Source organism: Rattus norvegicus, chromosome 13 (genome assembly GCF_036323735.1).
Source record: "Rattus norvegicus strain BN/NHsdMcwi chromosome 13, GRCr8, whole genome shotgun sequence".
In the NCBI taxonomy this organism is placed as follows: domain Eukaryota; kingdom Metazoa; phylum Chordata; class Mammalia; order Rodentia; family Muridae; genus Rattus; species Rattus norvegicus.
Window position 1 is genome coordinate 91,668,732 of NC_086031.1, and position 18,648 is coordinate 91,687,379.

Consider the following 18,648-nt stretch of genomic DNA (forward strand, 5'->3'; position numbering starts at 1 on the left):
CTCAATAAAGCATGGCCACTACTGCTAATCTTTGAGGCTGGCTTTAAAAAAAAATTAAAAAAAAAAAAACAAACCCCTTTCCCACTTTTCTCATTCCCAATTTTCTAACACAGCATTTACCAAAGCACAGATGGCATTATATTTTGCTAAAGAGAAAGAGGTAGAAAAAAAAAGAAGAAAGGAAAGTGAAAGAAGCTAATCAATACGGAAAGGATCCTTCAGATATTGTTAAAATAAAACTGTCTTACTGTCCGAAGGATTTAATAGCATTATTCTTAACATCTACCATGATGCTACACTGTGTATAAGACAACTAAGAGGCCACCGCCAGAAATTAAAAGTGGAAATGATTCAAGTAACTTATTATAAATATAAGATCAACAGCAAAAAGGGTCGATTCCTTTTCCTAACCTGGAATAAACAATACTTAGAAAACTAGCCCAGTGCATATCTGTATATTATGAAAAGAACACAAACAGTAAAGTCCTGAGGTCTCTTCCTACAGATTGGCTGTTGATTCTAAATGCAGATCAGCATTACGGACAGAGATTAAGATAAACTAATACACTCCAACTACATCTAAGGCCCAGAGAAGTTAAACACAAGAAAGCAAATGAATCCTTCTCACTAGAAAAGAAATGTTTGTTTCTGCAGGTTAGCACCACCATTTTTTTCACACTTGCATCCTAATAGCTCTACTTGGTCTCCCCATTATGCAACAGTCCTTACAATCCAGCCAGCTACCCTGACAACTGGGTTCCTTTGCCAGGGTGGCTTTGTCTAAACCCTAAAGCTGTGCTTGGCTGTGCACTGAACCCAATGGCTGCCTGTGATCTGAATGCCAATGAAGAGTACAAACCCTGTTGTCTAACAAGCCAAAGACTAAAAGGTGTCTGTGGGGTCAACAAACTGTCTCGACTACTTTTATAAGCTTAAGAGACGAGAAAGTGCAGAGAGCAAAGCATCTTACTTTTTAGGTGACAACACAAAGTACTAAACATTTAACCAGCATCAGCTACCTCAGAGATTCAAGTTTAAATAAGAGTCCAATAAATCACATAAAAACAAAGTACCTTCTCTTTAAACAGAAATAAGTGTAATCTGAAATAAAAATACAGACAGATATAAATCTCATATTATTAAGTGTGGAATAACACAGAAGATTTACACGCTCAAAAGTGTGTAAGGACCCCTGACCCTACTCCTAGCCACAGAGAGTGTAAATCATTAAACTGTAAGTTTGGTGCTCAGCCACCATCTAAGAAATGGAAAATTTGAGCTAAAGAACCAACTAGTACAAAGTACTCCACACAGCAATCCTAAACAAAACTAAAACTAAAGTCCAGTTGCATAACTACTGAACTTTTAGCACAAGCTGTCAATGAAATTTAATGTAAACTTTTGTTTACACCACTTGAGTCTTGCATTCAGTTACTATTCACTTCCTCATGTGTTAAAACTGAGGCTCCTCCTGTTTTCTTCCACTGCACTAGTTCAGCAGATACTCTCTTACTTAAATGCCATATCTCATCCATTTTAGCTCCTTGATGGTTCTCTCAGAAATCTTCCTCTCCCAGCTGCCACAGTCCTAGAACATAAGGCTATCTCACTGGCCTCTAGGGAAAGCCTCCAGGATGATTGCTGGCTACCAGTATATACTATCAAAGAGAAATATAATTTCAAAGCTTCTAAAAGCCAGAGATATTTGAGCTAGCAAAAGGAAACAGATGAGCTTAAATTGTGTGATGTTTTATCTAATAAAATAAGATACAAAATATGACTTCAACAAGCTCTTATAGAAAAATATTTTACTTTTATTCACACAATGAACTCCAAACCCATCGTGCTTTTTATACTTACAGCACAGTCCAACTCAGCTAATTTCCAGCATCTTATGGGACATGTCAACCTACTCAAAAAATACTCAAATGGAAATACATTTTAACTTCCTCCAATTTTTAAATTAGAAAATTTTAAAATAAAACCTAAAATTGCTTCTTGGCCACACCAACCACATTTCAAGAGATCACAGTTAGCTCATAACTACCTTGCTGGCCGATATGGCTCTCTAATACCCCTCTCCAAACCAGTCTCAACATACTCACAAACGAAAATTACTTATATTACCTTACAACTTAAAAGACTTTTTCACTACTTTTATTAATCTCCGGTCAAAACTCAAACACATAAGGTTACCAAACACAGGAAATTCTCCCTTCTTCAGCGTCAATAACTCCACTTTCCTTTCTATACAATGCTTGTTCTAGAGCAGGGTCATGATGAGCCCTGTCCAACCTGCCCTTCTTTACGGTTGGTTCCATGTAACTCTCCTCTTGCCTGTCTCCATCAACAGGCCACAGCCAGCTCCTTCTTCAGCTTTCAGTTTAGAAACCACTTTCTCTTCTTGGATAAACAGCACACTAGCTCTCTCTAAGGAAGGTCAGGAACTATGTTACTCTTGCTCAATACCACATTCATGCTTTTATGAAAGTGGGAAAAAAGCATTTCGTAGGTACTCAGAAATATGAATCAATCTTAAGAATGATCTCAGCTTCTTCCAGTGTGCTGAACATGTGTTCACAAGTGCCAGGAAGAGAAGCATTGTCAATGAAAATTAATTTGCACTGCCTTTTGTTGACATGCCCAAATTACCCATTCAGCTACTACGCATTAATTTACTGTGCTTTAATTCTGTTTTAAAGTTTGGAGGTTCAATTTTTCATTCTTATAATTTCTTCCTAACAGTTCACTACATGTTTACTATCACTTAATTAAAAATAAACTACATACAAGGGAAACTGCCAAAATACCACAGTATTGAAAGTCAAAGTTGAAATGTACAGTATAAAACAGCAGTATGTTCCTATTCCTAGGGGCTGCAGGAAGAGCATCCCACTACTCCTAATGATGATCAGAGACATTTCCTAAGTAACTACCTTATAAGGAAAACTCTCCTCTTACTTTCCACAAGAGGAATCATTTCATCCCAGATTTCTATGCCTTCACTCATTCCAATTCTAGTGAATAAATTGGGGAAGGGGGTAATCTGGACGTCTTTTAAAGACTCTCATTCAGAGCCTTTTCTTCCCTTTGAAAGGAGTAAATTGTAGAAAATGTAAATTCACCATTCCTTCTGTATGAAGGGCACAGTAAACTGCAAGAAGCTGAAAATGTCTTTCTAAGTCAAGTTTTATTGGAACACAGATACACCTTTACTTTACATATTTTCCATGGCTATTTTCTCACACAGCAGTCAGAGAGATGAGTAGCTGCAATTTCATTTAAAAACCATATTATCTGTGAGGATAACTACCAACAGGGACCTTTGTGTTCTCTTCTGTTATCCTGCTTGGCAGCATGAAATGTGCTGGAGAGACTCTGCCTAATTCTGCAATTCAACAGGTGACTTGGCGCTCACACTAGAACCTCCAATTTAACTGTTATCACAGTACAGCTGATGCCCTTACACATGGTTTCACGTCCCATGCAGTTTCAGTTGCCCATGGTCAGTAACAGTCTGGCATATCAAACAGAAATAAAGAGTTGATAAATTTTATTCTGTTCTGATTAGCATGATGAAATCTTCTACCATCTGCTTCATCCACCCAGGATGTGAACCATCCTTTTCCCCATTGTATTCACACTATATACCCATCAGATACGTGGTAGCTGTCTCAGTTGCTAGTTACACTGCTGCGGTGTCACTGAAGGATTCAAGTAATCCTTCAATAGCCTAACACTTCGTAATTTCTCTAATAGTCATTTTACTTTAAATAAATCACATCACAGACACATCCCAGGATCACAACAACACTGATAGATGGCATAACTGGGTATTTTGAGAGAAAACACAATGTTTACGTATATTATTACCAATGGTCTAGTTTTAGTTACTGCCATTCTTTTTACTATTCTTAATTTCATAGTTAAACTTGAGGGTAGGTAAGTATGGCAGCAAATATAAACTATATAGAGTTCTAGACTAAATGCTTTTTCAGGCATGCAGGGCAAAGAGAGGACAAATTGCATTTTGAACTCCACCATAACTCTTCATATAGTATTTAATAGTCTTTAGAAGACCAACAATCTCTCAGAGATCCCAATACTTCTATGAACAGTTTCTGTATATATTTAATGTTAAGTTCTAAGATACAAAATTCAAGAGAAACCATCTAAGTCAAATGACTGTTCAAGTTATGGAAATATTAAAACATGTTCTTAAAGCAAATGTTCTCCCTTCATCAGGGAAATTTATACCCCTAATGTTAAATTTATGATATATCTAACTATACGTTCCTAATAGTCAATAAAGAGAACTAGCACTATAAACTCCATTCTAGTCCTTCAGAGACTTAGTAGTTCATGTTGGTCTGCTGTTTCATGAAAACATAAACCTGTATATTTTGTAGAAATATTGTTAGTCTTTGAAACCAGTATTTGTTTCTTTTGCTTCTGTGTCTTTCCCTCAAAACAAATAAACCAACATTCTGCAAGATGCACTAGATCAACTATTTACAAAAGTATTAATTTTACAGCAAGTACTTATTAAGGTACATTCATTTTTTCTCATGCTAACATTCTCTTATTTTTTTTACTAGTAATAATTCTATCGCATATACTTACAAATATTTATCTCTAAAAATAAGACTCAAACTGAGCATGATGGCATATTCCTGTAATCTGAGTATTATGAGGAAACAAGATTTTGAGTTTCTGGCCAGCCTGGGCTACCTAGTCAGACCCTGTCTCAAAACAAAAACAAACAAAAACCAACAACATGAAAAACTTACATAACCAGTTGTTAATGACAGGGAAGTTAAAAGTGCATCCAACAAACTCTTCCAACAGATAGCTAGAAAATGAAGGTGCTGCACGGTTATAGTTCTTTCACAAATAATTCTGTGGGCTTATACATCATAAATGCTAAGTACAGACTCTACAGCAGCCAGTATCCCCTGTACTCATTATATAGTCTTAACCAATTTTGCCCTATTCAAGTTCATCACTTTAAATGCTAAAACTCTCGCCTTTCTATGTTTTCTATTAAAGTTGCTTAAATGATTTAGTCTAAGGAAGGCAGCAGTTGCAGTGCAACATAAGCACTTCTTAACACTAATGTTTTAGGGAAAGAATTGAAAAGAGAAATTTTAAAATGGAAGGAACTTCCATTTCTTAAATATCTTTCATGTCAACTGGGTTGTACTCGAGTATCAATGTTCAAAAAATATTAACCAACACAATTTGGTATATTATTATTTTTAATAATCCTCTGTAGTCTGTGCCACACGCCTCTGTGTAATTGATAATCTTCTAAAGTAAATAATTAAAAAGCAAACTCACAGCTAAAATATATTAGTTATGAAAATTAAGGGATTTCATAGAGACTAAATATCTTTTGTAATGCTATCTTCAGATGCTATATTTGATATTTATCTTTAGATAATATAGCAAGCAAACTGCTACCTTATTTCTTATTTTCACAAATCTACTTCTCCTGCTAAGGATATTCTCCAAACCCTAATCTTCAAAGGAAGGGCAGGGATGATTCTATTAACAAGAAATCATGGGCACAAAATGATTTTAAGGGCTCCAGGGTATTCTTTCAAAAATATGTTACAGATACTTTAAAAAGATGAAACTATACTAGGTCATTTAGCATGACTGATGGAATACTAACGTTTTCACTATGAGAAGAGGTCAGGGAGGAGGTACTCCAGGGTTATATGCTGCAGTTCAAAGTGCCACACAATATTTACACTCCCAGAGCCCTTGGTCAGAAGCTAGTCATACCATTCATGCCCCATTACATGAGAACCTAGAAAAGATAAGAACAAATGGGAAAGTGAGCTTCTACCCCAGAAACACAGGCCAACAATACTGCCCGAGGAAATCTGAAACTGTTAAATCCTAAGTTTGCAATTGACCAGTACCACTAAATTAGTTAGGCACATCGTCTTTAAAAACATGCTCTATAATGTCTATTTTTTTTCTTATAGGAAAAGAGTTGACATTTGTTTAAAATACATTGTTAGCTTTTCCTCAAATCATGTATCAATAACTAATCTTAGTAGCATTTAAGGTCTTTGACATTAATTTTGTTTGAAATATAAAGAATAGCTACATTTAAAAAGGTTTAAAAGAATTTCAAAATTCATCAAATACAGCTCCAGAAGACATGTCAAAAGGTTTGGATAATATCTAATTAAAAGTGTTCTTTCTGAACATGAGAGAGGTGCAAGTGTGTACGTGCACGCACGTGTGCATGTGTGCCTGTATGTGTAACACTCTCTACCACTGAGCTAAGATTGTTCTTTTTCATTTCAATTGTCATACAACCACCAACACTCCATGTAAGTACCAACTGTATGAAAACATGCCCAATTTTATTAGTCATCCAGGGGAATATAGGTTTAAAAACAGAGAATCAATGAACCATGCACCTGTAATTCCAGCTCCTAAGATGCTAAAGCAGGATAATACTGGGAACAAGGCAATCCTAAACTACACAGAGTGACACCACCTTTAAAAAATGCAAAATGCTTTATTTATACTAAGATGCCCACGATCCTTGCTCAAACAAAAGTGTGCCTTTATTAATTCCTCAAACTCAAAGGAATATCCTTTTGCATATAGCAGGAAGTCTTAAATTTCATTGCTCCCATCCCTATCCTCCAGTGGAGGTGGTAGGACATGAAATGGAAACACGGGCCTTGTACATGGTTAGGAAACACTGTACCAACAATCTACAACTTGACTCTTAATATTTCCTGTGTTATTTTGTTGACAGTTTCTTAGTTCTGAAAAGAAGCATGAAGCACATCAGTCTTTACAATTTTCATTTGAAAAACAAGTATGGCATGAATTTGCTTATATGTGGATGTAAGCTGTTCCAGCTTTGATAAGCAGGTAGGTTATGTATAGATTAAGGAACTTGGGGTAGGACTGGACCACCCTAGGAAGGGAAAATAGAATATAGTCATAGATGGATGAGATTGAGACTGGAATGGGAGGATAAAACTGAAGTGGAAGGTAAGTTGGAATGAGGGAGGAAATACAAGTAGGGATAGCTAAAAGTAAGAACCATTTGAGAGAGTGTATGAGAGTGTAAGGCTAGCTAATATAATAGAAGCTTCCTAAAAAAATATATATATAATATATATATATATATGAAGGCAATCTGAATAGACTCACCAAACAAATAGTGGGGGAGACAGAGCCCTAACTGCACATATACCATCAACAAATGAAGCTATCAAATCAAGGTGTTGGCCAAAGGTCCCACAGGAAACCCTAAACAAGCTAGGCTATTGACAAGGGTATTGACTACTCTCTACAAACTGATAGCAAGACCCTACTGTCGAAGAACGGTTAAAAACTCAATGAACATGGAAAAGCAGAGCCTTTACCCTGACTGACTAGTATTACTCAAGGAACTGGAATGTAGTCTACTATGAAAGGGAAAAAAGTAAACACCAACCCAGTTACAAATCATCTGATCTACAATGGTGTCCTGCATGCAAGATATACTAGTGCAATAATGGTTCAAAACTGTGGGAGTAACCAACCAATATCTGATTTGATCTAAGGCCATACCCCAAGATAGAACCCATCCTGGACATTGTTTGGGTGGCTAATAACCTGAGAGTAGATAGGTCAAGAACCTAGGAGAAAACCAAATGCTACTGTTCTTAAAGGAACATAGCAACAAAATAACTTCTGATATTCTTCTATACTTTGAGAGCAATGTCTTGTACAGCCTTCATCAAAAAGCTTCCTCCTGCAGTAAATGAAAATAAATCAGAGACCTGCAGTTGCACAGTGGGCAGAGAGCAAGATACTTTGAAAAACCCCAGTCCTAAATAGGATCTCTCTATCAAATCCCTTCCCTCAGGGAACTCTGCTGAAAAGGAGACAGCAAAATGTAAGAATCAAAGGGAATGGAGGACACTAGAGGAACAAAGCCTTCTAAACACAACAGGATCAACACACATAACTCAGACAGACCATGGCAACATGCTCAAGACGTGACACGTCTGGGCCTAACGTGATCCCAGCACTGAGAATGGAAATGGATACAAAACGCTATCTCCAATTAATAACCACTTACAAATGAAAAATTAGGTTTTCTTTACTGGAGTCTCACTAAGTATGAAAATCACTCTTCAGGCCTGCTTTACACTCAGTTAACGCAAAAAGAATTCAATCTATTTTTGAAAGGTTTGGTCATATAATGATCTGGGTACTCTTTTTTTTTTTCTCTTCTTACCTTAAAGTTATTTTGCTTTTATATTATGGTTTTCAATTTTGTGTTTTAGGGGATTTCTGCGCAAGTCAATAAATGTGTCTCTACATCTATGTGTATTTCTTGTGCCTCTTCTTGGCCTTTGTTTTTCTGTTCATTTGTTTAACTTATTCAACTTTGTTTTAACTTTGCCTTATTTTATTATTTTTTCTCTCTCGAGCCTTTTTAGATCTAGAGATTTGGGATGATTGTGAGGTGCGGAGGATCTGGGAGAATCAGCAGAACAGGAAACCATAATCAGAATGTACCATATGAAAAAAACAGAAAATAAAGTATGACTCTTAAAATATTAATTTAAACACAATGCTGCTTACCAAAACTTGAAGAGATTTTAGTGACCTTCTAAGTATTCTTCCAGGGTCACAAAACTAGCTGGTAATGGGTAACCTTTGTACCTTAACTCTTTAGAAAGAATTTATTATTCACTTTTAGACATTCTTCTCTCCACTTAAGCTTTGTGTCTAAGTTGTCTAAGGTGTCTAAGTTTTACCATACAAAGAAATGTACCATACTGTGTTTTTGATGTTAAATTCAATTACATCAAGACATGATTATTGTATTAAGCAAGCATGTAGCACCAATTTTTGTATCATATCCCATTCATAAATGAAAATGGATTCCATATTTAGACTTCAATAAACAAATTTACCTTGAGAAATAGTTTTCATCTCAGTAAGACTAAAGCAAGCCTATATTTGATTTAAACAAAGGACTAGTTAAAGTTAAAATAAAAAAATCAAATAAAACTTGTCAACCAGTTTGTTGACAAATTACTAGTCACTAATTGCCATTATCTATATCAGATATATTCTTACTTTTATCCACAGAGAAGATAGTATAAGAAACGGAAAATGCCCAAATTTGAAGAAGTAGGTCACAGGCAGAAATGTGGGTTGACCCTCTCTCCGGCTTGGATTTATTTTAAAGTCGGAGACTCTCCGTGAAGATAAGGTACCACATCATTTCTACATATCTGATTTACTGACTGTCAATAGTTTGACTTGGTTTTGTAAGAAATGAGGAGTTTATCAGGACAGTGGAAGGGGTGGTCTTTCCCTTGACTGTGTCAGTAAACTCTGTGAATATGCATAGTGTTAAAGTGAAAATGAACCAGAAGAACAAGAGACAAAGAAGCATCAGAAACCTCAGCCTGAGTTTCACCTTTGGAGAATTCTCTGTCAGGAAGAGTATGAACCTGAGGAGGAGCGAGCAGTGTAGGAAAAGAACAAGTGCAGCCGCCATGCTGAGAGTAACAACAGTCACCAAAAGGGGCCTTGGGAGCTCACCAGCTGCAAAGTTTTTGTGTTATACGGAGAGTGCACTGGAGGATAGGAGGCCCTAATAATAATGCCAAAGGGGTTTTACATTCCCAGGAAGCCATTTGGAGCAAGCAAGCCAGAAAGCAAACAAACAAACATCAACAACAATAAGAAATGTCCATTTGTTCCTGCAGAGTTTAAGAGATGAGCTCTCTAGAGCTGAGAGACGGAGGTACAGACAGCTGGTATTACCCACCTTACTGTTCCTGGCACAACAAGGACAAATACTGTAAAAAAAGGAAGATAGAATGCTTTGACTGTAAAATTCTAAAGAAATAAAACAAATGCTTTTTTCTTGTAAAACTAAACAGTAACAAAAAAGTAATTTTGAAAATTACATGACAAGGCAAATTTGAGGATAAAAAGATAAATTAAGAGTAATTTCAAGAGTAATTCCTTAATTTAAAATGCACTTTCGCATCATTCTGACCAGTAATACTGAGTACGGTTATATGAAATGCTTTTTTTTTTTTTTGGTTCTTTTTTTCAAGAGCTGGGGACCGAACCCAGGGCCTTGCGCTCCCTAGGTAAGCGCTCTACCGCTGAGCTAAATCCCCAGCCCCATGAAATGCTTTTTTTAAAATCAGAGTCATAGAATTCATAGTGACTGCTTCAGCACAGTCTCACAGTGGTGAAAGTGAGACTGGTTTGCTCTGCTGCTTTACAGCTGTCGCAGCTCCACAAGGACAGCAAGGTCACAACCACTCCAAAAGGCAGCATCACCTTCGCCAGCCCAGCTCACCAGGGAAAATGAAGACATTAGAGGATATCTCTACAATACTAAGCTATCACCTATAATTTCATCCCCAAACACAATTTACAAGTCAGTTCCTAATCAGTGAGGATCAGAAGCAATTTTATGTCAATATCAAAGGTACCTTAAAACTATTTCCAGTATAGTTACTCTAAATAAGCGATGTTCTTCTTTCCCTGTGTCTTACCAATCTCTGCCATAGACTCTGTATTTGTGCAAAGGGCTCTCCTGATAAACTAAACCTACTAAAATTCCAAAGAGATAGTGGAAGATGTCTTACTTACAACAAAGAATGTATTTTTGCAAACACACCCTAAAAGTTATTTAATATAGTAACGGATCACAATTTCTTATATAACTTGTGATAACTTACCAATGAAAAGAGGACTATAAGAAAAACAATGGAATATATCATTAGGTAAATCACAGGCAAAAACCTGCAACAGTTTATTTTCTACCTATAATCTGCAACTCAATTCCAATAGTGTAATATAATTTCACACCTATTCTTTACCAAAGGAAAAATTTTAATAAACAGAAAAGAGGATTATAAATGTATTTTATAATTTACATAGTATACATGAATACTATTTATATATGATTCTGGAAATATATAAATACTTGTTTTTGCATATTTTTATATTTGAAAATTGCAAAGCTTTTCAAATAGTTTAGAGACTTTAAAAGAAGCAGCTAAAAAAGGCTGTGGGTAGGCAAAAAATCTGGCATATTTTCTAAATATCACTCCTTTAGTTATTATTGTTTGTTCTAGTAGAACATTGCAAGAAGTAAAACTTTACATTTGCAGGTTTGGTGTCAACATGCTTAATCTTGACCACTTAAAAATAAACACTTTGTGCCTAGCGAGCGCAAGGCCCTGGGTTCGGTCCCCAGCTCCGAAAAAAAAAGAAAAGAAAAAATAAATAAATAAATAAACACTTTGTTAGTATCAATAAATGGCTACTAGTCCATGTAAAATCATAACCAATTTAGCAAACCAATAATTACAGCAATATTGAGAGAAAATATCTTTGTAGATTTTTATGCATAATTTCAGAAAAATTTTAAACTTTTTAAAGTACACAGGTCAAAAAAAATATGATTAACACGGTAAAACAAAAAAATCAGCAACATAAAGGCAGTATTTAATCGTCCAAAATTTCCAGATTTTGCTTTGTTCTAAAGAAGCTATCCCCTCCAAAGCAGCTGTTTAACTAAAACGCCCACGTGAGAGACAGAGTAGAATGGGTCCTTACAGACCCGACCACCAGGGTATATCTGGATAAACTGTACTTGTCTGGTTTTCAACACTCTAAGTCCAGGCTACACTTAACCACATGAGTCAGAGTGACATCTAGTGGTAAATTGACAGTTGGTATTACATTACTTGCAGATACAAATGTTACTTAGGGCAATGTTGCTCAATATGTATTCTACTTTGATATTTTAAGCCAACATTTCTATTCATGAATTCTAAACTTCTGCTTCATTTTCTCAACACCTGTAGTCTTCTGTTTTCTATTTTTTAAGCCTTAAGTTCTTTTCCATTTATCTAGTTCTGTACAGAATCTAGGATCAACCTAGATTCTATACAGAATTTTGTTCATTTACTTTTTCTTTCACTGTACACATTTTATCATTCTCTGCCCTATTTCATAAGCTATTTTCGGTTTATTTCTTCTGAGGGTAACTATATTAAGTCATGAAAACTAAGCCAAATGAGTCCACTGTAATTCATGCAACTCTGGGAAAGTGCTTAGCATTTTTAGTTCACACAGTGAGATCATTATCTTCTCCCCAGGCTCCTCCCTCATCTACTAGGAAACAAGGGACAATGTTTGCAAATAAATTATACATACATATATATATATATATATATATATATATATATATATACACACACACACACACACACACACACACACACACACACACACCCCAAAGGCTGTTTCAAGAGCTAGCTCCCTTTCATGTGTCCAGTTCTTTTTTGTTCCTTTCTTCAAATTTACTCATGTCCTTGATTTTTTTTCTTGAATCTTCAAAATTTCAGTCTGTATTTGGATGCTTTCTCCGTAATCTATAAAACAGGTTCAACACGTTTCCACCTCAAAAGATCTTTCTGTGAACTACTGCAATCTACTTTCCTTTTACAAAAACAGTTCAAAGGTGACACTCCTTCTTTCATGAAACACTGACAATCTGCTCTCTATCACTATAATTTTATTGTCAATAACTGCTTAGAGGTGGCCAACAAACTTATCATTAGTGTTCTCTTTGCATTCTTCTCAAATTGAGATGTTTTCTTTCTCCCTTGGCTTTGAAAGTGCCAAGTAATCTTTCCTGATCTTTCTAGCTCCTTCTCCTTACACAGCCTGAATCAAATATGGAATCCATACTAACTTCAGTAAACTACGGGTGGATGTCGTTTTTAAACAAAGTAGCTCATTTAGTACATGACAATTCCCTATACATTTAGCCCAAATCTATAGTCTTCAAACTTACTAGTCCTCTTCCGACCTTCCCCAAACTCCCCCATACATGCATACTATTTCAGAAGCACAGCAAGCTGAGCATCTGTATCTTCTGAACCTTGCCATTTCTTCAGAATCTTGGCTTTGAACACCACACTACTCTTTACATAGTAGAGAGACAAGGGCAAGAAAACAACACAAGCAGTAAGAAAGTTGCTGTATGGATTTCCAGAGATTATGTGGCCTCCACAAACTTCAGCTCTAGCAATATACAATAAATGGACTTTGATTAGCCAATCTACCATTCACCCAACCAAACTTTTACTAGCTCCAGGGAAAAGACAGATACCTACTTAGGCTATCACAAGTGAGATGACTTGTTACTATATATAGATATGAAAAAACTTTTTGGATGTCTTCTTAATTGATTTAACATGACAAGATATATTTTACCTTAGGCACAATACTAACAGGTCTGGAAAATATAAAAATCTAAATACCTCTAAAATTGATCATATATGTACCTGAAAGGTTTATATATATTAAAGTGCTATGACACAGACATTTTAAAGCTTCTGAAACAATGAATCAACTTTAGCAACTATAAACTGTGCTTTCCAAAAAGGCTTTGACCTTGAAGTGAGCGTTCTTTATATTGATGACACTAAGTTAGCCTTTCTTGTGATCAATACTATAAATGTTATAGGAATTTTACACTACCCGCATTCACTACCTAAATTTTACATAGTGATAAATCTGTTAAATTAAACATCTTTTTCTAAAGGATAAATCACTTGCCAATTTTTCTAACTATTATCTCAATTAACACAAGTCTTAGGCTCGGTATTTTCAGCTTTTATTTCTCCAAACTGAATAAAACTGTAACCTTTTAAACATTAGAATCATGTAAGTGCTTTCTGTTCTTTTGGTTCTTAATAGCTCCTGTGTAATCTGAAAGCTTTGATCCACAGAATTATGTTCTACATAAGTTGTGAAATTTGAAGACAATGTCACAAACATTCACTGAAACTCAGCTAACATTGCTAGCCATGGTAGGCTAACAGCCTACATCTATACCTAACGATCAACAAAATGGGGCCTATGGCATTCTTCCTAGCTCCCCAACAGATCCTTCTTTTATATCTCCTTTTTAAAATTATTTCTTGCTTATGCCAGTTTCAAGTTCCTCATATTTCTTCCAATGTATCATAATACTTTGGGTCATCCTTAATTTGCTCAAATGTTCCATACATGGGAATACTTACTGTTCTCCCTACATTACTCTTTGATCTTAGCAGGCAACAAGAATGCAAACTGCTTTAAAGAAATGAGTGAAAAGAGAAAAAATGAAATATCTTGCTTACCTTGAATAAATTCAACAAAATTCATTGAAATTAAAGTCAAGACTACAAAGCAGAGCACTTAACTGGCAGGACCTCAGAAGCAGACCTGAAAGCAGTTAACTCCACTTCTGGGAATTTCTTCCCTCCCTTTCCTTGGAATACTGGCTCTCAAGATGTTCTGGTCTCATCAGAAATCACATAGACACTGGATATTCACTTGGAAATCTTTTTTTTTTAAAGAAGCAGAAACACATGGCTCAGCCTGAGAAAGAAGTGTCCTTGTGTGTGATTGATAGTGTATTTTTTTCTATTTTTATTTTACTTATTTGTAACAAAATAAAACATAATAAGATAAAAGCCATCACACTGAAGTTGGACAATGCAAACCAACAGAAAGAAAACAACCCAAAAGCAGGCATAAGAATCCGAGACCCACCTGCTCGGACTCAGTAGTCCATAGAAACACTAAGCTGAAAGGGATCCTGTGCACACAGAGGACCAACAGAGCCTGGGCACGCCCTGTGCTTGCTGCTTCGGTGTCTGAGAGTTCACATGAGCTTTGCTCAGCTGATTTAGAGGGATTTGTTCTCCTGCTGTCCTCTATCCCCACTGGCTCTAACACTTTCTGTGGAGTCCCTTGAACTCTGAGGGTAAAGATTTGATGGAGACATTTAAAGCTGGGTGTTTGATAGTTGTTCTTTTACAAACCAATCTTGTAAGTTATCCAGATTAAACAGAAGTGAATGGTTTCCTCTAGAGCATGTGACTGTCTCACCATGCAGTATGACTTCTCAAGAACCCCAGCGATTCTCTGTGATTTACCCCAGAGTTCTAGCTCTTAAATAGCCAGCAGTTGAATGTGTTATCAGAACAGAAATGTTGAAGCATGACAAAGATCCTCTAAAACTAAAAAAGGATGCCACTGAGGCCCTTTACCAAAGTCAATGTAACAATGAGTCTTCTTGTGTCAAAAGCATAACAGTTAATTTAACAGTTTGTTGTCCGGGTTGGGGATTTAGCTCAGTGATAGAGCGCTTGCCTAGCAAGCACAAGGCCCTGGGTTCGGTCCCCAGCTCCGGAAAAAAAAAAAAAAAAAAAAAAACAGTTTGTTGTCTATATGTTGTTCTTGGTCCATCAGTAAATAGTGGAAGAACAGAAACACATTATGAAAATCCTTTGTAAAAATGCCTTATTTATGACTCTTTTCCAATGGTATTTATTAAAACTGAACTCTTACACTATTAAGAAGGTGCGAGCCTATATAGTGTATTATCATTTGCATGGCCTTAAAGCAAAAGATTTCTTCCATTTCTTTTAATACATTAAATATTTAAAGTATACTCAATAAAAACATTTTATCTATTTAAATTCCAAATCCATTATAGCCATCATTTAATTTCAGTTTTATCAAATTTTTAATTATTATAATTAGTAAGTATTACATTAGTTGTTGAATTTATGTAGCTGTATTTCATTTAACTGTCAAGGGCAATACATGGCCAAGAATGGTGATTTTGCTTTTCACACTCAATGAACAGCTAACAGTATTTGGATATATTTTTGTGGCTGCAGCTGGGGGAAGGAGGAATCAGAGTCCACAAAAGTCCACAAAACAGCCTCCTTATTTGGTTCAAGTACTAAGATTAAGAAATTATTTTGTGCGGCTAGATACATGGTTCAGTGGTTAAGATCACTTGCTGCTCTTATGGGGGAATGGAGCTTAGCTCTCAAAAAAACACATGGCAGCTCTTAATGACCTGCTCACTATAGTTTAAGGAGACTGGATGCCCCCTTTTGGACACTGTACAGATATGAGCACATACAGACGTACACACAGGCAAAACATCCAATACACATAAAATAAAAAGAAAACACTGGAAGAATAGGAACTCCTTTGTGAGGGCAAGGACACTGTCTTAATTCACAATCTTCCCAGAACAGTTTGACATATATGAAACAGTGGATAAAACAAATCTCAAGATGCATTATTACTTCTCCTCATATCTTTTTCTTGTTCCTTGCTTATCTTTAGTCACAATGGCAAACCCAAATGAAAGAGTAGATAGAAGGGCTAAGAGTTTAGACATGGATTAGATTTTTAAAATGCCAAGACTACTGAATAAGCTTCATAGAAATCATGTGCTCTGTTAACAAAAACACAACTTAAATCACAGGAAATGCTTAGGAGTCTCTAAACTGATTTATACATAAACAGGAACTGGATACAACAAACTGTGTTCACAGAGACCAGAATACAAGTCTAAGGCTGCCTACAAATCAAAGGAGGTCCTTACTCAAACATTAAAACATATCTGAGAATTCCCATGTGCATGCACTAAGGTGTGAAGCTGCTTCTTGTCTTCCTGAACTCGTTGGGCAAAAGCAAAGCAGTTAGAAATATGAAGAAAGCATCACAATGGTCTATTCCTATCCAAGGAAATATCCTCAAAAACGTTTTTTTATCATGACCTTGGTCATCTACCAAAGACTAACTATAGATTAATTACAGATAAATGGATCTCAGTTTTTTCCTGCCAAGTAAAAAATGTAGATGGGGAAAGTTAGAAGAAAACATTTGTTGTTAGTCAGAAATTGACAGATCAATGCGAATTAAGTTTCCAGTTAAAGGTGTAGAACCAGAGTATAAACACATATATACCTTTCCTAATTTTATTTAGGTAAAGAGCTGAAAAATCAATGAGACTCAATACCCAATCTGGTACCCAATTTGGGGTTCTAAGTATCCTGCCCTATCAAAACAAAATAAAAGACAAAAGACCCAATATATTCTCTGGAAAACAACTGATTCTGATTCCAGAGTCTAGGCAGAGATTTTACAAGAGGAATCGGGAACATGTCACTGTACCAGACAGTAAAGGGTGTTCAAAAGATTGTACAAGCTTATTAAATCACAAGAATCTGAGGAGCTCCAAGTAGCCAAATGTATCAAAATCTGCATATCAAAATATCTATAGGGGCTGGGGATTTAGCTCAGTGGTAGAGCGCTTACCTAGGAAGCGCAAGGCCCTGGGTTCGGTCCCCAGCTCCGAAAAAAAGAACCAAAAAAAAAAATATATCTATAATCAAGAATTACTCTTAAACATAGAAATACCTAAAATTCTAGCAGTAGAGATGTTTGCTTAGAGGCTACATAGTAAAACTTGTTCCAAACAGATATATGCATAAGTTAAAAAAACAAACAAAGCATCGAATCTGTTATAACATGGTCCAAATATATAATCTACATCTCGCCATGAAGAAACATTAGACAAATCCTAAAAAAGTAGTCATGCTATAGAGTTAGTATGGAGTCTTATAAAAGAATCAAAGTCATAAAAGAAACTTCTGGAGCCATTTTAGATGAAAAATAACCACTAAGTCTTAACAATCGATGTATGAATTTGAGTTAAAATTCTGTAACAAAAGATATTATTAAAGAACTGGCAAAATCTGAGTGGGGTACAAGTCAAAATATAGTGACTTCTATATCAGAACTGACTTTTGACTTAGTAGTTGATACCCTTATAAAAAGAATTTTCTTCCTTGCTACAAAAAAGAGCCACGGGGGGCTGGGGATTTAGCTCAGTGGTAGAGCGCTTACCTAGGAAGCGCAAGGCCCTGGGTTCGGTCCCCAGCTCCGGAAAAAAAAGAACCAAAAAAAAAAAAAAAAAGAGCCACGGTAAGAGTAACAGAGCATCTACTCTATCACACAGGGAAAGGAGCATCATTCTTACTATTTTTCTGTAATTTTGAAATTATTCAAAAATAAAAAATAAGTAAAAGTATGATTTCATTTGTACTTTGGAGATTAATCTGACATATAAGACTTTTAATTAAATAAGTTGTGTTGATAAAAGATCCTTTATCCACATGTTATTCACATAAACTTTAAGTGCTCTACTCTTATGACAGGCAATGAACGCAGTACAAAACAGAAGTAAACAAAAATCGCCACTTTCTGAAGACCGTACCTGGACAGAGAGAAGTAAGAGGCATGTTAAGAAGAACAGAACAGTACAGAACAGCAAAGCTATGAATGGAAAGACAGCTGCAGAGTAAACTAAGGAAGCCCCTTCAAGGAGAGAACTTTAAGAAATACTCACTCAGGTAAGTAATTTTGCTTCCTAATAATTATGGTGAATAGGGTAAAGAACTCTCCTAACGGAGAAGAATCTAAAGCATGAAGAACAGGAAAAATAAGCCAGACAGGTAAGAATCTCTGGGTTTTATCTTTACATCACACAAAACAAACAATGGAAGCTAACCTAAGAAAGCATGTATATATGTACCAGGAGAGATGACAGAGACATTAAGAGTCACTCTGCTCTTGCACAGGACCCAAGTTCACTTCCTAGTACCTACAACAGCAAGTTCACCACTCCCACTGTAGTGGATCCAAGGTCTATGGCCTCTGCAGGAACTTACTCTAGTGTGAATGTGTATATATAAAACAATTCTT

At 35.9% G+C, this 18,648-nt stretch overlaps 1 protein-coding gene and 1 long non-coding RNA gene across 13 annotated transcripts in view; one reads left to right on the forward strand and one right to left on the reverse strand.

The window, feature by feature from the left end:
• Akt3 (AKT serine/threonine kinase 3) overlaps window positions 1-18,648 on the reverse strand; it is a 282,222-nt gene that overhangs the window by 192,893 nt on the left and 70,681 nt on the right. Inside the window, exon 1 of one of the 12 annotated variants that reach the window (XM_063272205.1) lies at window positions 9,818-9,848. The exons of the other annotated variants lie outside the window; for them this stretch is intronic. The gene's annotated coding sequence lies outside the window, so the exon portion shown is untranslated. Of the gene's footprint in view, window positions 1-9,817; window positions 9,849-18,648 lie in introns of those variants that run through there. 12 annotated transcript variants of the gene reach the window in all.
• Window positions 6,746-18,249, forward strand: LOC134481600 (uncharacterized). Its single transcript, XR_010057297.1, has 3 exons — window positions 6,746-6,906; window positions 8,463-9,253; window positions 18,102-18,249. It is a non-coding gene; the product is annotated as an uncharacterized LOC134481600 (long non-coding RNA).